The sequence below is a fragment of the Hippopotamus amphibius genome, chromosome 12, assembly GCF_030028045.1.
Source record: "Hippopotamus amphibius kiboko isolate mHipAmp2 chromosome 12, mHipAmp2.hap2, whole genome shotgun sequence".
Classification (NCBI taxonomy): Eukaryota; Metazoa; Chordata; class Mammalia; order Artiodactyla; family Hippopotamidae; genus Hippopotamus; species Hippopotamus amphibius.
Window position 1 is genome coordinate 80,212,384 of NC_080197.1, and position 20,846 is coordinate 80,233,229.

At 56.1% G+C, this 20,846-nt stretch overlaps 1 protein-coding gene across 2 annotated transcripts in view; it reads left to right on the forward strand.

Moving 5' to 3' along the window:
- Positions 1-16,274: 16,274 nt before the first annotated feature.
- Positions 16,275-20,846, forward strand: part of WNT5B (Wnt family member 5B) — a 99,301-nt gene continuing 94,729 nt past the window's right edge. For both annotated transcript variants that reach the window (XM_057703083.1, XM_057703081.1), the window contains exon 1: positions 16,275-16,626. The gene's annotated coding sequence lies outside the window, so the exon portion shown is untranslated. The remainder of the gene's footprint in view (positions 16,627-20,846) is intronic.

A 20,846-nucleotide genomic window follows, 5' to 3' on the forward strand; every position in this document is an offset into this window, starting at 1 on the left:
GGACGGTCCCACAGCTGGACCGGTGCCAGCCCACGTCCCTGGAAGTACACTAGCCGACGGCTGTTAGGGGGAGACCTCCCCTGCGGGCCAGACGTCAGAGCCAGCCTGCGGGGGCCCGGTCTGCCCCCTGCCCCGTCACAGTCCTGCCTCCAGGCCGGGCGGAGGGGCCGCTGGGAGGGGCCGGCTGGGCCTGACCCTAGATCCCGGGACCCTGTCGAGGGTCTCACCGTGGCCTTACCATCTGCTCCCCCGGGATCAGGTCCTCTGGGGCCTAGGGACGTTCCTCTCCTTCCAGGGGCTCCCAGGCTCCTTCCTGCCCAGAGTCTAAGGCAGGTGTTGGCTCTTCAGAGGAGGGTCTTTGTGCTGAAGGCTCATTTGATGTTCTGGGAACTTGCCAGGGACTGAGATGCAGGCAGTCTTCCTAAAGATTCCTCCCCTCCCCCTGAGAGAGTGTGTGTGTGTGTGTGTGTGTGCCGCGCACATGTACAGCCACACAACCAAGCTTCGTGTTCACACGCACACGTACACTCAGGCGTTGGCCAAGTGTGAGGGTCTCCTTGCCATGAAGGAAATGAGTAAACAACTTCCACATTTTTGTTCCCCTGAGAGGCTTGCAAAGAAGGTGTTAAGAGCACAAGATTTAAATCATAAACTTTATTAAAAGCCAAACAGCCCAGCATGTGGCTGTTGCCAACTTGGACAGTCTTTGGGGTAAAGCTACCCTGAGCTAATCCAGAAGGAATCAGAGCAGGAGGACGGGCGTAGGGGAAGGCGGGTGGGGGCCTGGGCTGGGCCGGAGCTCGGGGTGGCCTGCACCCGGGACGCGTCCCTCCACCCTCCCTCACGCTTCCTCCTTAACCAGTGGGGCCTCACTTAAGCTGCAAGGACTCTGGGCGCGGCGGGGAAGTCCCCACGGGCCAGCCCAGAGCCGGCCACAGTTGCCCGAGGGGCATTTGGGAGACACACAGGACAGGGAGCCCTGCCCACCGGGCCCCCTTCTTCCTTCTCACAAGACCTCTCACGAGACACAGGAAGCTGTGAAGATCCCTACGCGCAAGGAGTTCTAGGTCAGGGTCAGCAGAGAGCAGTGCCTCCCAGGAAGGGGTTGGGGTGCAGGCGGGCTGAGTGGCTCCCCCAACACAACCTCACCTCCAACCCAAGCTGCTCCCAGATGCCCCCCTCCAAGACCCCTACCCGGTCCCCACCCCAGGTCTGTGTCAGCTCCGAGGACAGTTCTACACCGAGAAGGTCATTATGACTTTGTGCCCCGAACTCTCCTGCCCACTTGCCAAGGACGGGAGCCTGCCCTGCAGAGCCTTCGGCCTGGGGTCCGGAGCCCCCCTTCCACATGCGACAGAAGCCCCCAGCCATGAGCCGGCCCCTCTGAGCTGGACCCCAAGGAGCCTCAGCCATGGACACGGGACCCCCGGATCCGCCCAGCCAGTCAGATTTCAGGAGACCCACCAAACTTTCCTGTCTTCATTAAAGTGTTGGTTTTATTTTAAGGTGTTAAAAATTGTCTGCACAACTTGGGACTGGCCACAAATTCTTGCAAACCTCCCCAGTGTCACCTGGGAGCATGGGGGCCTCCGCCTGGAACCTCCGCAGCCTCAAAGCTCCCAAGTGGGGATGGGTCCATCTGATCCCCTGGGAAGAGCTTCCCACATACGTGTGTTTGTAGGTGTCTCTGTAAATAGCGATTAAATATTCTCGGCTGGGCACCTGTGTCTGCAAACCAGGGCTTCCAGTAACTGTAATCCCTTCCTCCTGGAGTTTCTTTAATTCTCCCTCCTGAGAGAGAAGAGGGGAGGGAGGGGTGCGCTGGGAGCTCGGCCCGGGAAGCAGGACCCGCAGGGGCCACACAGGCTGCAGTGAAGGCCAGGAGTTACTCCACCACTGGGGGGCAAGGCCGCCCCCACCCCAGTCCCCACACCTGACAAGCCTTTCCCAGCAGCCACCTTCGTTCCTTCTCTCCTGTTTCTTCTCTTCGCTTAACAAGATCCCCCCACAAAATGTCCTCTTCCTCCACATGCAGCACCCGGACCAGGAGACCCTGGCTGGGAACACCTGTGTTTGGGGTGGGGATCAGGGATGGTCAGGGTCACCCATCCCAGCAAGTCTGGGAGGAGCGTGTCCTGAGTCTCCTGGACACAGAATCCCAGCTGTTGGCAGCCGGGCGGGTAGGTAGGCAGGTTCCTGGCCCAACGCTGGGGTTTATGTCTGTCTCACCAGCTCTTCCTGGGGCACCTTTGGAGGTCTGTGTCCAGGTTTGTGTCAGTTGCCGTTGCTGGGGGTGACTCGAGTCCCCAGGGAAGCCCCTTAGTGCCCACAGTGCTGCCCAGCCCACTGGCCCCTCCAACCAAGCACCCTAGGGTTCCTGGTCGTCCTGCCCCCGTGGCCCTTGTGAGTTTAATAAACGAGACTGCGGGACCTCCCTGGTGGGGCAGTGGTTAAGGATCCACCTGCCAATGCAGGGGACGTGGGTTCCATCCCTGGTCCGGGAAGATCCCACATGCCACGGAGCAACCAAGCCCGTGCGCCACAACTACTGAGGCTGCGTACCAAAACTACTGAAGTCCTTGTGCCTAGAGCCGATGCTCCACAAGAAGAGAAGCCACCGCACTGAGAAGCCCGCATACTGCAACAAAGAGTAGCCCCCTCTCACCACAGCTAGAGGAAACCCGTGTGCCCCGACAAAGACCCAATGCAGCCAAAATTAAATAAAAACAAACAAACAAGACTGAGAAGGGAGTTGTTTATAGAGAACATGGTGCCCTCGATCACCTGGCCACCAATCAGAGGGCAGGAAGGGGCTCCTGATTAAGTGCCTACGGTGAACCAGACACAGAGCCTGCCCTTCACACGCGACCAACCGGGGTCCTGTCTGCATTTCACACAGATGCTGGGTAAGAACGTGCCCAGATCTGTTCTCTTATCTGTGTACCCTGTGCTTACAAGAGTGGCTGGAGCATTCCAGGTGCTCAATAAAAACACGTTCCATGAATGGATGGGAAGGAAACAGAGGCTCAGAGCGGGATACCATGTACTCGGGGTCACGCGGCCTGGGAGCAGCCAGGAGGGTGGATGCCCAGGCTGCCTGCCCCTGGCCCAGCTCCTCCTCTCCAGCCTTCCAGGCTCTTCTGCCTCTTCTCTGGGTGTAGCTTGTAGGGCTCTTTCAAAGGCTGCCTCTGAGTGATATGGCAATTCCCCAGAAAACTAAAGCAGCTGCCGTGTGACCTGGCAGCTCCTCTTCAGTTCCATAAAGAATTGAAGGCAGGGTCTCTGAGAGATATCTGTACACCCACATTCATAGCAGCTCTGTTCACAACAGCCAAAAGATGGAAGCAACCAAAGTGTTCGCCAAAGGATGAATGGATAAAACAACGTATCCATCAGATGGAATATTATCCAGCCTTTAAAAAAAACAAAGGAAATCCTGACACAGGCTACAACATGGAGGAAACTTGAAGACACTATGCTAAGTGATTAAGCCAGACACAAAAGCACAACTATTGTGTGATTCCTCTATAGCCATCCCTAGAACAGGCAAATTCACAGAAACAGAAAGAAGTGCGGTTGTCAGGGGCTGGGGGAGCTGACGGGGACTTAGTTAGTGTTTACTGGGGACAAAGTCAGTTTGGCAAGATGAAGAAGTTCTGGAGGTGAATCGCGGCGATGGTCGCACAATGTGAATATACTTAATGCCACTGAATTGTACGCTAAGAATGGTCAGAATGGTCATGTTTATTATATGTAAATTTTATCACAGTAGAAAAATCAATTAAAAAATAACAAATACAGAAAGTACAACAGAGTTTTTGTTGGGGATGATGAAAACCTTTTGAGTGCAGGTAGTGGTGGTGACCATTCAACATTGTGAATGCAGGGTCATTGCACGGTGCGCTGACCAGGAGTTACAGTCATAACTGTTATGTATTTTTATCACACACACATTTTTTTTTTTATTTTAAAGGCTGCTCCACCCCAAATGCCTGCAGTCTCGGGCCCTGCTTCAGTCACTGTCCCTCCCTAGTCTAAAATCTTTCAAGGCTCCTCTTAGCCTGGACCGAAGCCTGAGCTGGTCTGCCTGGCACCAAGGCCTGTCCACTGCCTGGTCACTGCTCCTCGCCTCCCCTCTCCCTTGCTCAGCCCAGGCCCCAGTTCAGGGCCAGTGTCCCTGGAATATTGACGGTGTCCTGGCAGCTCCTTGCCATCCCATCCCAGACGCGCCCTCCCTGCAGCCCCTGGGCTGTCGGCTGTCTTCTGCCTCCCTCTTGTCTGCCCTAAAAGGACACCTGCGGGCTTCCTCCACTTTCCAAACAGGGAACAGGGCATAAGGAGGTTGAGTAAACTACCTTTTGTTAGCTTTGTTTGGTTTAGAGCAGAAACCCTGTGAGGAATTCACTTTATATCGGAAGTAGAGAGAGGCTGCTTTCTATTAAGGGGTCGCCCGAACTCCCCTCTTATTACAGGATCCCCGGGACTACACACCGCCCCTCTTACTCTCTGAGGCCGCCAGTTTGATTTCTAAACAGATTTTTACGTCAGAAAATTCTTCCTTATAGACGTGTAGGTGATTAGAGCTGGAAAGGACCTTAAAAACAACCCTGTCTGGTCTCTTCATTTTAAACAGAGGTCTGAAAACACAAAGCATGGTGGCCATGGTCCCACGTCACTTGGGGGCAGCCCCAGGTCCCTGCCCTGCAGCCCAGGCCCCCTCCAGCGCGGCACGCGAGCCCCCTGTGCTGGGGCCCTGGCCCCGCCTGAATCACGCACCAGCTTCGGCTCTTTCCTGCAGTGGCTCCTGCTTAAGGAGGGGGCGAGGGCACTCATGGCTGCTTTAAAGCTACATCCTGGACTCGGAGCTGGGAGAGCAGGAACCCGGCCGGCTGAGGAACCCGCCATCGGGTGGCAAAGGTAAGACCAACCTGTAGACACACGGCTACTGCCAGCACGAGGCCACTGCGACAAGTTCACAATCACTCATCGGACAAGCCTGCCCGAGCGCCCACTCTGTGTCAGGGAGATGCTCATTCTTGAGGGTGAAGGACGGGCGGCCCTGGGGGCTGGGGAGGCGGGGCTGGGAAGAGGATGGCGCCTAGACGGGCGGAGAACAGTGAAAGGACCGTGGGCAATCACCTGAGGTGGCCAGTTCTTTCAGCGAGACACTGCGTACAGCAGCGGGAGGAAACAGGGACATTTCTTGAGGAGGCAGCCGAGCACCAGGCTGACATCAGCCTTCAATCAGGGCTCCCTGGGCTGACAGCTGGAGAGCGAGGTGGCAAAGGGGGTGTTTAGGGGACACGAGACTTCCAGAGGCAGGGACACTGGCCGGCTCACACGGATGACATCGAGCAGGAATCCAAGGGATGAACCTCTCAATCCACGATGGAGCTTGTTTCCGGGGTGACGGCGACTGTGGCAAAACCTGGCCGCTCACTTGGTCCTCTCCTGCCTCAAAGCTCCCCGACGCTTCCACTCCCCAGGGACGGCAGGCTTGGAGGTCACACAGACTTCTTCTGAAGACAATTCCTCCACTTCGGGCCTTGGTCTCCTTGTCCCTAAGACGAGACAAGACAGACTTCAAGAGACCACGAGGGAGGCTGGATGAGATGACCTGTGGACAGAGCCTGGCTGGCACGCCCCACAGCACTCACTTTCCTTTCTCCCTTGTCCCTTGCTGAGGTGAGTAGATTTTTTCCCCTAATCTTTTTAAAATAATGATTCACAGGAAGTTAGAAAAATAGTTCAGAAAGGTCCCCTGTACCCTTCATCCATTTTCTGCCAATGGTCACGTCTCACATAGCAGACCAAAACCGGGAAACTGACAGTGCAACGTACAGACCTTACTCAGATCTCACCAGTCTACTCAGACTGTGTGTATGCACGTGTGTGTGGTTCCTGCAATTTTATCACGTGTGTAGATTGTCAGTCAAGATACAGAATAGTTCCATGGCCATGAAGCTCTCTCTCGTGCTCCCTCCTGTTCCCACCTCATCCCGAACCCCTGACAACCACTTTTATAATTTTGTCATTTTGAGACTGTCACATAAATGGAATCACACGGTCTGTAACCTTTTTTAAAAAAAAACAAAACCTTATTTGGCTGCGCTGGGTCTTAGTTCTGGCCCGTTTAGTTGTGGCATGCAAACTCTTAGTTGTGGCATGTGGACTCTTAGATGAGACACTCAGGATCTAGCTCCCTGACCAGGGATCGAACCTGGGCCCCCTGCATTGGGAGCACAGAGTCTTATCACTGGACCACCAGGGAAGTCCCACTGTAACCTCTGAGATTGGCTTTTCTCAGCAGAATGCCTTTGAGATCCACCCAAATTGTTGCATAGATCGGTGTTGGTTCCCTTTGGTCGCTGAGTGGTGTGGATGGACCACATTTTGTTCACGCATCGACCTGTTGAAGGACAGGTGGACCATTTCCAAGCCCGGACTGTTATAAATAGTGCTGCTGTGAACTTCCAGGTACAGCTTTTGTGGGAGCATAAGTTTTCATTTCTCTGGGACAAATGCCCGGGTGTGCAATTGCTGGATTGTACAGTGAGTGTATGTTTAGTTTTTAAAGAAACTGCCAGACTCTTTTCCAGAGTGGCTGCACCATTTTGCATGGCCACTGGCAACTTCTGAGAGATCCAGCTTCCCACAACCTCACCAGTGTTTGGTGTTGTCATCTGTGCATCTTAGCTGTTTCTTGTGAGTCTGTGGGGACGCCTCACCTTGGATCTCACTGCCGTGTGCTGTGTGGCTAGTGATGAGCACGTTGACTTTTTATGAAGTTGAGGCTCGTATTTTCAGTGTATGGGCGTCCAGTTGCCCCAGCATCCCTTGTTGAAAAGACTGTTCATCCCCCGTTGAACTGCTTTTGCAGCTTTGTCAACAGCATTCGGGGGTGTTTGTGTGGGTCTGTTCCCAGGCTCAAGTATCCTGTTCCACTGGTCTGTCTGTCCTTCCACTAAGCCATGCTATCTTGATTATTCCAACTATATTGTGTTTTCACATCAAGTACAGTAATTCCTCCCAATTTATTCTTCCAAACTGAGTGGATTTTAAGACAATATTCCCCTCTAGATTCCATTCTATGCTGAGAAAAGCCCAGGAAATTTCAACATAAATTGGGTGACTTGGGAAATTTTTTAGAAATCTGCAAAAAGGTGTGTTTTTCCCCCACAAGAATAGATAGACATATTTCCTCTTTTTCTTTTCCTGTTTTTTTTTTCTCATTAAGGTAAAATATAACATAAAATTTACCACTTTAACCATTTTTCAGTGTCCAGTTCAAAAGTACATTCACATTGTTGTGCAATCTCCAGAACTTTTTCATGTTCCCCACCTGAAACTCTGTCCCCATTAAACAGTAAATACTCCCACCCTGCTCCCCCAGGCCCTGGTAACCACTGTTCTACCTGCTGTCTCTACGTATCTGACTATTCTCGGTACCTCATATAAGTGGAGTCACACAGTATTTGTCCTTTTGTGTCTGGCTTATGTCACTGAGCACAGTGACTTTGTTTCATCCATGCTTCAAGCTTGAGTCAAAGTGTCTTTCCTTTTTAAGACCAAATAATGTTCCACTGTGTGTTCCTACACACTGCGTTTATCCCTCCGTCAGTGGATGTCTGAGCTGTTTCCACCTCTCAGCTCTCGTCAGCTTGGTGTCCCAATGCATTTTCTCAATCCCTGGGTTTCCGTGGGGAGAGGCCAGCCTCTCCTGTGCCAGATTCTGGACTTGTTCAAACCTCCTCTTCCTTCCCTCCTCCCTTCGAGACCCCAAGGGCCACCAACCAGTGGGTCCACGGCGCCACTAGGGGGAGCTCCCCTCCCTGGGATCCGGAGGATCTGCTGTCTTTGCAGCCTCTGGCTGGTGGGGGCAAGAGGGGACACAGCACACAGAAAACAGCAGCCCTCCCACTGCTCAGGGCCTGACCCACCTCCCTGGGCTGATCTGTTTTTGGAGGGGGGAGTGGGGCGTGCAGTGTCATTCCCTGGAGCTCCAGGCACTGCCCCAGAATTGTTTTATTAAAAGCATCACGTCTCCAGCCCCCGGGGCAAGAGAACTGCACTTTCCTCAGTTCTTCTTTTGGGGGAAATTGGTTTCCTGCCTTCTCGTGAGCTTTAACAGATTACACGGAAAAGCACTTTATCTTCCACATTTCTCCCACGGTCTCCAGCCCAGTCCCCCTTCTACTGCTATTTATAGAACCAGGCCAGCATGACTCCCACCCCTGAGTGACGGTGGGGGTGGGATGGAGACCAGGGATGTTTGGGGCAGAGTTTGGAGAAGCCTCTGTCTCCACGTCGGCTCTTGCCCACCTGGGCGGATGATGTCTGACCTCTGTTCCTGTGGCCTCGCTGGGTCTCAGCGTTCTCATCTGCAAGATGGGATAACAAGGTGCTGTTGTGAGGGTCACATGTCTCAGTCCGTGGCACGTGCTCCATTAGGACTGGTCAGTGCTGTGCTGACGCTGTTACAGTCTCTGGTCTGAGCAGGTGTTCCTCCACACACTTCCTGACACCACACGGCAGTGGAAAATCTGTAAAAACTAACATTTATCCCTGTGACACGGTGTAATTGACAAAGCACCCTCACTCATTGCCATGGAAACTATCCTAGTCCGGGAGGTTTTCCCAAGGGCTGGGCTCCAGGATCTGTGCTTCCCAGACAGCGGTTCTTATTCTGGAGAGAGTGTTCCCTCCCCAACCCCAGAACGGGCACCCCCACCCGCCCATTGCACCTGGGCCCCGAGAAGGCTGCAGGGACCCCCAGGGGGCTACCGGAGGGAGAGGAGGGCTGGCTGGGGCTGGTGTGGGAGCAGGTGAACATCTCCCTTAGTTAGGAGCACAGCCCAAGTGGTTGCTTCCTCCTGTAGGCTGCCCTGAGTAATGAGGAGTGCGTTGGCAGAGGGGTGGCACCTTGGGGCTGCCCCAGAGCGTGTCTGTAGCTGAGCTTCTGCCTGCGGGTTTCAGCTGCTCAAAACATCCCTCCAGCCTCTCCTGAGCCCACTGAGATGGGAAAGAAAGTCAGACTGAGGCTCTGCGGTTCAAGCCAGGTCTCCGCATGGGGGCTGGGCTGGGGTGATGGGGCCACCCGTGGGGACAGGACAGGACGCACCATTGCCGGCACTGTCGGCCCCAGGACCACCTCTTGGTAGCAGGGACTCTGGAACCCAGTCCTGGGCAGTGGGAGGCCTTCCTGTCACCCCTCCCTCACTGGGGGCGACTCTCTTTCCTCGTCCCCCAGGGAACAAGGCCGAGAGTTCACTCTTTGTTTCAAGCAGTGACGACTCCACTCGGCCAGCAGGGCCCCTGCAGCCTGTGGCTTTGGCTGCTGAGAGGGTGTCCCAAGGCCCTCCCAGAGCGCCTGCCGGCTGCCCTCTCCTGCCCCTCTTGGGCCACCCCTGCTCAGGCCCCCCAGCTCTCGCCCTCCCTCCCCTCCTCTGGCAGCTCTGAGCCAGCTGCTGCCCAGAGAGAAACCCCCCTTCCTCCCTTTCTCTGGCCCAGCCGCCAACCCCCCTGATTCATCTCCGTCTCCCCCACATCAAAGGCTCTCCGGCCAGGGCATGGCCCTAAGTCAATACGTACGTGCTCCATAGCTGGAGCAAGCATCCTCTGTCCCGGTCGCTGTCACAGCAGCCGTGCTCAGGGTTCTCTAAGTGCAGAGGGAGAAGTTTTTAAAATACTAATGGTGACCAGGTTAAGTCTGATCCTTTAACTGTTAGAATGAAGGCATCTTTGAAATGCACACTCAAAACCCGTCCCGGTAAGTGAAAATCCTGGGGACTTGCATTGCCTAGGCTGGGTTTCAATGACCTGGGCCTTCTCTGTCAGCTTTCGGAGACCCTGTCCCAGTCACTCACCGCAAACCCAGGTGGACATTTAAACTTAAAAGCTGAGGAAGCAGCTCCTGGCACCCTGCCACCGGCTGGGATGGGGGAGCCCTGACAGCGCCTTGGGGAGTGGACTGGAGGCGGATGGCTGCCTGGGTGGTAAGATCTAAAGGCAGTGGGAAGGCTCCCAGCGTCCCCACCTACCCCCGGGGCCCTGAAGCATCTCCCCCATCCAGATGTGCCTGAAATTCCACCACTGGAGAATCTGCTGTGGGTCTGGTAGCTTTTCTGTTTCCAGAAATTCCTGCTTAAAATTCACCCCAGATGGCAGCCCACGAATGAAAGCAGCAGGCAGGATACAGGTGTGGTTACCAGGCTACGAGAAAGGCAAAAAGGAAATGAAAAGGGGGGAGGGCCGTTCAGGAATTTGATAAAGGAGGGGGTGAGGTCACTAGTCAGCGCTTTCCCCTCCCGGACGGTCACCTCCCACCCTGCTCTCCCCTTATCCATTTCCCTCCCACCCACTCAGGTTTGGGAAACGTGGGTCAGCCCCTCCAGCCCACCACCAAGCCTCTCAAAACCGATGGCATTTATTTATCTGTTTCTTCTCTTAGAATCGAAGGTGTTTAAGGCCCATGTTTGAAACTTGAAAGGACACGCTGAATGGAATTTCAGTCTCTTTGCTAATCATTTTTCTCTCTCACTGACTGCATGGCCAGAGCATGAAGTCACTAGAAGGGCTTCTGGGGGACTTACCTGGCAGTCCAGTGCTTAAGACTCCGCGCTTCCACTACAGGGGATGCAGGTTTGATTGCTGCTTTCTATGAGTCGTTTTCATTAAGCAACCTATTTAAGGGCATCCAGGGTTAGTGCAGGTGCTGAACTTAGTTATGTATTAGGACCAGAGGCTTGTATGATTACGTAGAGTGCCAAAGATCAGAGAACAGGGGAGGGTGATGTAACTCTTGTCCATCACGATGGACATTCCCAGGTGTCACCATTCGCCTCTACAACCATTTTTTCTCAAGCCAAACAAATGCTTCAGCCAGGAAACTGCCAGCAAAGCATCCTGGCTCAGAGGGCGGAATTCAAGAGTTTATAAATGCTTTTGATGATAATTATAGGTCAGGAGACAAAGCATTACTTACCGTGAGATGCATGGATTACCTGCGGATTTCCTATATCATCCTCATTAGTACCATTTAGCGCAAGTTAGCTCTCAAATGCTATGGCAATGGCGGAACTGGAGCCCAGTCTTGGCAGACGCATCGCCAAGGCCAAGGTGGGCAGGGGTCGGGCTGTGGAACCAGATGGGCTCCCCTCCACCCTGCCGCCTGCCTCCACTGCAGCCAAGCCCAAGGGGGCCCAGGAGCCAGGGCACTTCTCCCCTCTGCTCAGCCTCGCTGGATGTGGACCTTTGGGACCCCATGGCCGAGTCTCAGACTGAGCTAAGGACCAGAATCACCTGTGGAGCCTTAAAAGTCACAGACCACAAACACACCTGCTCAGAAGGCCTGAGGTGCAGCCTGGGAGTCTGTTTGTAACACTCTTTCCTGCGAGATTCTGATAAACCCACAATCCAACCCACCAGGGCCCTGGGAAGCCTCCCAACCAGCAATTTTGGAGCTAATAACTGTGAGACACCCTCTGGTCACAAGACTATACAGACCCTGGAGAGGAGGGAGGAAGGCCCCTTGGGGCCTGGACCACTACCCACCCCCCTCGGAGCTCCCGGCCCCCTCCTCCAAGACCAGGGATTTCTCACCCGCCTCACTTTTCTTCTGATTTCAAGCGTGTCCAGGGTCCCGTATTGTGACGAGCACATCACTTGACCCCAGGGTCCCTGCCGCCCCGCTCTCCTTCCAGTTAACCTTGTGGGGATTATCCCTGCGGGTCCGTCCCCTCCCGCCTTGACCCTCGCCGTCTGGCTTTCATAGTTAGCAGTTCAGTGCGCTGGAGCCACGTCTCCAGCCACCCTGACCTCTGACCTCCCTCCAGGTCGCTATTTCTTGCTGTCAACACTTGACCGCCCCCATTGACCCTCAAAACGAGATGGACGTGGAGTCAGATTCTCATCTCCCACCCACACCTCCATCCTCCTCCCTTTCCCTTTTGACTCAATCTTGGGTTTGGTTAGCAAGGACACTGTAGCCCTGAGAGAGGAGGTGACCTGCTTGGGGCCCACCCTGTCCTGAGAGCACCAGGATCTATGACAGGGCACCTGACCTGGGTTTGTGCCCCTCTGCGGCCTCCGGCCCCACCGTGAGGGCAGATCCCCGTGACACGGGCACCGTGTCCCCATTCCCTCCTAACATCTGTCTGTACAGAACACACAAAGGCACTTTAGTCAAAGCTGAGAAGGGGAAACAGGAGGGACATGGGGACACTGGCATCTCAAAAGGGATGCAGCATTTTGTGTCCATGGCAACTCCAAACAGAGCCTCCCTTTGGGCCGTGCCCACCAGGGCTTCCTGTCCACGCTCCCTGGGGCCTTGGCAAGTGACGCTGACAGAGGCTGGGACTCTCCCATCCCGGTCAGCTGGGGTCTCCAGATTTTGCCAGTTTTTAGTGATACCTTCAGCTGCCTCATTCTAGATATTTGCGAAGCAGTAATTCATTCAAGGAACAGTTTAGGACCCTGTATGTCTTCTGGTAGGAGAAAAAAATGGGGATGAAAATTCAGGCGTTCAAGGGATGAGAACCACAGTAGACCATCTGAATGGGAATGAACTCAGGCCCTGTCTGTTTCAGAGTAATAATACTACTACTCGTTTTTATTGCGCGTGTACCACATGTGAGACGTGGTTCTTGGTTTCCTCACCAGCATCACCAGATTTAGTCCTCAGTTTCCCCCAGGCAGGCTGCCATCTTACTCCCTCACAGATACGGGAACTGGGGCTGAGAGACAGCGGCATCTTGCCTACCACCACGCAGGCCGTGCGTCTGGACTTCCCGGAGGGCTGAAATGGAGCCCGTGCTCAGCACCCTCACTAGATCTCGCCCTGGAGGACACTGGCCTTTCTTTGGGGAGAAGTGGTTATGGGGGACCCCTCTAGGGGCAGTGAGTGGGGCTATTCTCATCTGATGGCTCTCAATCAAGATAAAACATAGGCACTGCCCTGGTGGTGCAATGGTTAACAATCCGCCTGCCAATGCAGGGAACATGGGTTCAATCCCTGTTCCAGGAAAATCCCACATGCCTCGGAGCAACTAAGCTCGTGCACCACAACTACTGAGCCAGCGCTCCAGAGCCCACGAGCCATGACTACTGAGCCCATGCACCACAACTACTGAAGCCCACATGCCTAGACCCCGTGCTCTGCAACAAGAGAGGCCACTTCAATGAGGAGCCTGCGCACCAGAACGAAGAGTAGCCCCCACTCGCTGCACCTAGAGAAAGCCTGCTCGGAACAACAAAGACCCAACGCAGCCAAAAAATTAATTCATTAAAAAACGTAACTTTGCATGTATCAGCTTTTGAGACTGTCAGCACTCTAGTCTCCTTCTGCCTTTGTAAGATTCCTTGGGCTGCTGGCATCTTGGTGTGAACTTTTTCCTGACAGGTCAACTGCAGGGCCAGATGAGAGCTCTGTCATGACAGCAGACTTTTCTTCTCACTGACCCTGCTGCCTTCCGTGCTTGGAATACCCTGACCCACATGTCCCAGAAAGTCTCAGCTACCGTGAGTCTGGTAGGGCGGGGAGGGGGGAACCTATGGATGGTGTCTGAATAGTTGAGTCAGAATCTACCTTTTTTTTTTTTAAAGCCCTGTTCTCAGAAGAGCATCCAGATAAGCACAGAATGAACACTGCACGGCACAGACACTGCACCTGTGAAGTAGCTGTTGGGAGACTGGTTACTAGCCTTGCTTTTCTGTCTTCTTCTGGCTTCGAAGGCTCATCAGAGTGGCGCCCCCAAGAAACTGTCTGTGCGTCCCAAGTAAACCCTTAGAAAGGGGCTGGAGAAGCAGACTGGGGTGGGCTGGAGGACTTTCCCACATCAGGGTGCTGTCCTCCTCCTCCAGCTGGAGCAGCTGTGCTCCCCAAAGCTCTTCCTCCCGGAGCTGGGATGGGAAAGGGAATGGTTGCCCTCAGAGGGGTGGAGAGACCAAGGGGCGGAGGTCAGCCCTAGACCTCTAAGAAAACGGAGGAGGCTGGCTCCCCATATCTCTTTCCCATGGGGTCTCAGCCGTTCTGGTTTGGAAGGGGCCTCCGAGTGTGGCTGGTAGCCTGTGAGGGCATGACCAGCAAGGAGGGACAGTCTCCAGTAAACGGAGCAGGAATCTTTACGAATTTCCATAGGTCCAAATACTTATTTTCTCTTTCTTTAAACCACAAATGCCAAGTCAGGGTATGTTTTATCTGGGGGAGAAGGCGAGAGACAATCACAGACAAAACATGGGTGAGATCCGTCCACAGTCCCATCAGCGCTCGCCTCCAGGCTGACTCAGGCAGGGGGGCGCTCACCACTTCCCTTGGGAATCTGGCCCAGGACTCGGGGCTCCTCGTTCAAATGCTTTCCCAGCGACTCAGCCACAAGCTCCTTTCCTGGGGGGCGGAAGGGGGGCTGCAGCTTCCCTCGCTAGACCACAAGTGTTGACTCATCTCGGACCTGTGTGGAGGTGGGAGGTGTAGGGCCACGCAAGGGACACTCAGCTGGGGTGGTTGTCATCTGTCACCTGTCCTCCCCCTGGGTGGTCAGCTGGGGGCCAAGCAAAGTGGCCCGTTCTTGAGCTCATTCCTTAGACTTAAAAATTCCTGAGGCTGAGAGCTGCTTGCAGCCCTCTCTGTGTGTTTAGGGCTCAGGAAATGTGAGTATGAAAAGAACCCCCAAATTCTCCCAGGCTGCGTTCTGGAATGATGGGGGCCTCCTGCAAGAGGCCTTCCACTTGCCCTCCCGCAAAGACCCTAACCCCAGAGCTGGTGCTTTCTTCTGAGGAGGAAAGGAACTGAGCCTATTTGTAACCTGACAAGGTGGAGTCAAAGCTTTCATCCTGCAGTAGACCAGCTCCCTCTGTGTCTCATCTGTCCCCAAAGATAAAGCCTTGAACTAGCTCCCCTCCATGAAGACGTCCCCCCACCCCGGCAATTATAGGCCATTCATTTTAGGTTGGGGGACCTGGTCTCATAAACCCCATTCACTGTGAGGTGAGAAGAGTCATAGGCGCCTCCGGCCAGCCAGCACAATTCCAAGGAAGAATTTCCCTCTAATTAGTCTGGTATTTGCTAAAACTGCTCTTACTTTCCTTATTGTAAAACCCAGAGGACAATAGCTCCTTACTGCCAGCCCAGTGTGGTGGGTTCCTGGTCCCTTATTCCGTGACCCATGCCCCTGCATCCCCTTCCCCCACTGAAAGGGGAAGGCTGTCACCCTGTCTGGTTACTAATTAAAAAAAGGCTAAGCCTTCCATGATTGCTATTGTTTTGTTTTTGTTTTTGTTTTTTTTCTCACTGTACTGCATTCAAAGGCAATTTCTTTAGCAGGGCGACCTCCTACTCACTCAGGGAAGAGACGTGGAGCGAGAGGAGGCAGGTTCAGAACGTTAAAAAAAAAAATAAAAAAAGCAGTTGGAGGGCAGGCTTCAAACCATGCTGGCTCTATTGGTTGGTGCCCTGTTACCAGGGTGTGGAATAGGGTCTAGGGCTGGAGTTGGAGCTCTGCCTCCGTGGGACCTTGGCTACTCCCTCTGGGGCAGCTCACCCAGACTTGGGGACCCCAATAAAAGTGTTCAGACATTGGTCCCAGCCGAGGCTCTAGTGACTTTTCAGGCACTAAATCCCTTCAGTGTCTATGGACTAGTTCAGCCGGGACGCTGTCCCAGAACTGATGAGAGCGCGCATTTCCCGTTTAGAAACACTTTTCCTGTGTGCCCCCAACCCCCACCCCGCGCTCCCCGCCGCGGCAGCTTTCCTTGTCCCAGGGATGGCTCTGCTGGGTGCTGCGAAGGGGTCCGGGACCAGAGGGAATGGCTTGGGTTTCTGAGACAGAAATAATAGCTCACTCTACTCCTCGGGGAGATTCGGAGGATAAAGCGCGTGTGAGTGCTTGCTGTGAGTAGAAAAGCTACTGTGTGAGTCCCTCCCAGAGCCTCCAGCCCCGCAGTCCCTGAGTTGGGGGCTCCGGGCAGGAGCGCTGGGCGCCGCGGGGGCTGCTGGCGGGTGAGTCCCCAGGTGCTCCCAGAGGACGGGTCGAGTTCCGGCGAAGAGGGCGGCGGCTGTGCGGGGGTTCCGAGCGGGCTCCCCACGCGCGCCCGGGAGTCGGAGCCCGAGGAGGAGCAGGCGCACGGGGCGCGGAGGCAGGTGCGAGGCCGGGTCCCGCCGGGGAGGAGCCCCGGGGGCGGGTTGGCGCGGCGCGGCGGGGGCGGGGAGGAGGCGCGGGGCGGAGCGCGGGGCCCGGGACCCGCCGGCCGGCGCCGACCCTGCACTCGGAGCCGCGGCCGCCACCGCCGCAGCCAACTCGGGCCCGAGTTCCCGGCCGCGGTGGAGAGGAGAGGGCAGCCGGCGGCCCGAGCCCGGAGCAGGGCCTGGCCTCCGCCGCTCGGCCGCCGCCCGCGCCCCGCCTCCTCCCGCCTGCTCGGACCGGGCGCCGCGCGGGAGCCCTCGGGGCAAGGAGCGCGGGCTCCGCGGGGGCGACCGGCCGACCTCGGGGGCCGGGCGGACGCTCGGCGGGACCGGAGCGCAGCGCGGAGAGTCGGCGCCCCCGGCCGCCCCGGCCCCGCGGTCGCTGGAAGGGCCGGGCCGGGCGAAGAGCGAGCCGGAGCCCGCGGGCCTGACAAGCCGCGGACGCGCAGGTAAGCCCGGCGGCAGCCGGGGAAGGGGAGCCCGCGCCTCGCCGCGTAACTTCCCCGCGCCCCGCGCCCGCGGGCCGGTCGGGGCGCTCGGGTCGGGAGCCGGGAGGCGCGGTCCGGGAGGGGCTCCACCCCCACCTCCACCCCCCCATCCCCGGGGACCGCGAGCTCGGCCCGGGGCGGGGCTGCGGGGCTGGGGGCCCCGGCGGGGCGGGGTCGCGCAGGGGAAGGGGTCCTCGCCACCGAACAAAGCTGGGGCCGCGGGCTCTCGCCGCGCCCGAGCCTCCCCCAGCCGGCAGGTAGCGAGGGTCCCCGCCCTCCCGGCGGGCGGGCGTCGCCGCTGTCTGTCCCCGGGCGGCGACCGCCGGGCTGCGGGGAGCCGCCCCCGGGCGCGCAGACTCGGCCCCGGCCCGTCCTAGCGCCGCGAGCCCCCGAGCTTCCCGCGCGCTTTTCCTGGCGCACTCGGGCCCAGCTGGGGTCCGCGGTGGGGTCTGCGCCCCTCGCCCGCCAGACTGTGGCGACGGCTGCATCTGGATTCTTTTAACCCCCGCGAGCAGTGCTAGTTTGGTGCCTGGATTCCTGCCTAAGCCCGAGCAGGTCTCCGGCTGGTCTTCCGAGTTCTCTGTTTTCTTTCCTTGCGCCTCCGCTTGCCCTGCCTCTTCCATCCCGGTCGGGAGAGGTGCGGGGTGGCCTTTTCCCACCTTCTCGTGGAGCCTCGGGGGATATTTGGCCACGCACTCTAGTCAGAGCCCCCTTTCCTAGATGTTTTCATCCTGCGACTCGTTGTGAAAGATCGTTCCGTTTGCTTGGAGCGGGATTGCTTCTCTTTTACAGAGAGGGGAGCTGAGTGGTGACCCCGCTGTGCTGGGGAACTTGCTCTCCGCTTTCCCCCCCACCCCGACCTTCTTCACTGATTCTGCCACCCGGCCGCTTGGCAACAGCTTTCAGTTACTACCACCCTGGGCAGAGTTTCAGCCTGGTACCTGGAGGAGAAAGGCCAGGATCGTGTTACCGGTCTAGTGGCCAAAGAAGTGCCCACTTGCTAGAGCTGTGATGCCATGGCATCAGCGTGGGTGCGGAAAACTCCAGTGGGGCAGAGTCACCCTCCTGGCCAAATACCAGCACCCAGGCAGGCACAGGGGTGGAAGCTTAGGGTGACCCCTCCTGAGGCTGGCCCTAAGATAATGTAGGAGCCGGGGAGCAGCAGGCACACCCTGGGAAAGCCGAGGACCCGTTTCTGGACCCCGCCCCTCCTGCTGATTCAGATGTGCAGTTTACTTATCAAAGGCAAGGCTCCAATCTCAGGCGTGGATGTGAGGCCAGGCTCCGAGCTTGTGCCCACACGCCCACCAGGACTACACCGCATGTCCTGGGCAGATCTGCCGACTCTTGAGACGTGGAAGGCTGAGTGGTGATTTCCTCCTTTTCAGAATAGCGTCTGTTCTCTGTTCACGCAGACGATTTGTGGCTATAAATAGTGGGAGGAAGGAGGTGCATCTCCTTGCAGGAGGAGTGATGCGGCTGGGCTCTTTGTGGGGAGGTCCAGTCTGGAGCTGAGGAGAGAGGCAGGCTGGGGCCAGATCTCCGCCCCAAAAGGCGCAGGTGCAGTAGGCGCAGGGGAGGAGGTTCGTGGAGCAAAGGACCTACTGAGGTGACATGTGGATAAGTACCTAAGGACAGCCTCTTCCTTTCCTAAAGAAAACTAGCCTGCGTGCGTGAGACCTGCTGGGGTCTGCCTGCTGGGGATCACAGCCAGCCTTGCTTTCCCGGCCCCGACTTCTCATGTATTCCACTATGAATGTGTGAGCAGGCATCTGCTCGGTGTGTCTGAGACCAGCCCTCTTCAGGTCCTTCGGTCATGTTACTGTCTCCAAGGGTGTCTTATTGGCTTGAAACTCTTTTCTGAAAAAAAAAAAAAAAAAAAAAAAATTTCTATGCCCAAAGCTTAAGCCGAATTGCTGGGAGCCATGTACTGTGAAAAGAAAATATCTGGGCTTGTTCTTCACCTGCATGTTTCACCCTGGTCTTGCCCTCGTGGCAGCTGGGAGATTTTTTGTTTGCTCTTCTTCAAGAGGCACAGGAGCCCAGGCAAGGCTGTTCTAATTTTCACTCCTGGGGTGGTTCTGCGGGTTCTGGATTGCCACGGCCGGCACGTCTAGCAGGGGAGGAGACTTTTACATGAAGTGCTAGTCCTCGCTGTCTCCAAAAGAAGCACCAATAAGTCCACAAAGCTTTCCTGTTTGCTGCTTTGGTGCTGTGCTCCCGAGCTCCTTTCCAACCTGCCAGCTATTAATCCCCTTCAACTTCTGAGCAGGTCCTCAGACACCGCCCTTGCCCCATCCCCACACCTGAACACAGTCCTGAGTTTTCAGTGGTTATTTGGTTGATGCTGTATTTGCAGCTTCTTCAAGTCTCTAAAGACTCACAGCAACAGCAGATCTAGAAAGCCCGAGAGAGGAGAGGACATGGGGGCTCCCCACCCTCACCCCGGGGCATCTCTGGCTGATTTCTGTTAAGCATCTTCAGACCGCATCCAGCAGTCCAGAGAAATCCAGCATGGGGTCGGGAACTGACACCGTGATGGAGGTGAAAGGCCCTATAGTTTTTCATATGAATCACCTTTCACGGTAAAAGTCACCTTCTCCCAGTCTCTGAGGGGCAACTGTCCAGTCCCCCAGGCAGCGAGTTGGCAGAGGTGGGAAAGCGGACCCGCAGTCTGGTCCAGCCTGGCCAGCCTTGGCTGTGGCGGCCCCCTCCTCCCAGCCCCCCAGCTGGCTCTGTTTACCTGGCTAAATTTAAGCCTCCGCCCCCTCATCCCAGTTTGACCCACTGGCTCTCGGTCTCGCCCTGCTGGCCGCTGGGCAGCATTTCCAGACTTCGCCCCTGTGGTTGCAGCTGGGGCTTTCCCAGCTGTGCAGCCTGAGTTCTCCTATAGACTTTCTAAAGCTGGTCTCTCTCCTCCCTGCTTCTCCCCTTGGGGCTTTCTTCGCAACTCTTTTTGGAAGCTGGTTGGTACTCAGACTCTCCCCTGACCTCTCCAAATATCTCGCATAGACGTCTCAGGGAACTCAAGCCTTGCCACCGAGACCCTTGTGCTGACTGTAATTGTCTCCAGCCCAGCCCAGGGCCCCAGGGCCCCCTTGGGAGCGAGTGCAGGCCTTAAAGACACAGGGGTGTACTCTCAGACACAGGGGTGTTTCTTTTTGCACCCAGCCCGCCTGTGTGTCCTGTTCTTGTGTGAGGTGTCAAGGGGAGGGGATTGAGGGGAGGGGTGCATTGTAGCGGAGTGTCCCCTCTGGGGGGCTCACTTGTCTCTCCCGCAACGTGGGGGTTGGCTTAGATTGCTGTGGAGGCCCTCCCAGTTCTAACAGTCCCTTGTTTCAGACAGCTCTAGCTGGATCTGTTTTAGAAATCCCTCTGCTGTGGGCCAGGCCTGGCGGTGGAGAAGCAGCCAATCAAAGGCGGTGTCCGTTCCCAGCCGAGGGGCAGCGGGGCGGCTTTCACAGAGTTACTGTTTCACCCTCCTCGAGCCTGCAGGCAGGGCTTGTGGTCCAGCTGGAGGCTCAGGTTGTGCTCCTGGCTTTGGGCTCTTGCCTGGAAGGGCCCCTGTGGTTAATCCCAAGGATGGCGCGAGGCCCTGTCTCCTGCGGCCAGTGTCTTAGGGGCCAGGGCCTGAGTTTCTGGGGGGGGGGGGCACCCAGGGTCCTTGAGCCCCAGAAATGCTAACTCCTCCAAGGTCACTCCTGTCTGACTGATAAAGGGTCAGGGTTGGATTTCCCGAGGTCTGGGCTTCAGTTTGAGAAGTTCTTGGTTTATAAACTTTAGCCTCTGAAGGTCACATAGAGTTATCTGGAATGTCCAATCAGTAGATCTGCTCTGAGCCCTGCTGGGGAGCAAAAGAAATGAGAAAAAAACTTTTCTGACACGAGCTTGGGTGACCCTGTTCCCTGCCGAGTCTCACTCTGCCTTCCTTTTGGAGGGGACTTTGGGGGAGAAGCCACAGAGCAGCCCTGGGCTCCGTTCCTGCTTCTGGGGCCCCCCATTTCTCTTCCCAGCAGATACCCAGAGATGATGGGGTTCCCGTCACTGAGGGAGGTTGAAGGAAGTTGAATCCATTCGTGGAATCATCTCTAAGATTGTAAATCTCATCTATGCTCATTGGCAAGTTTCTCCTGGGAAACTTTGAGCTATGAATTACTAAACACTTCATACAGATCTTGTTT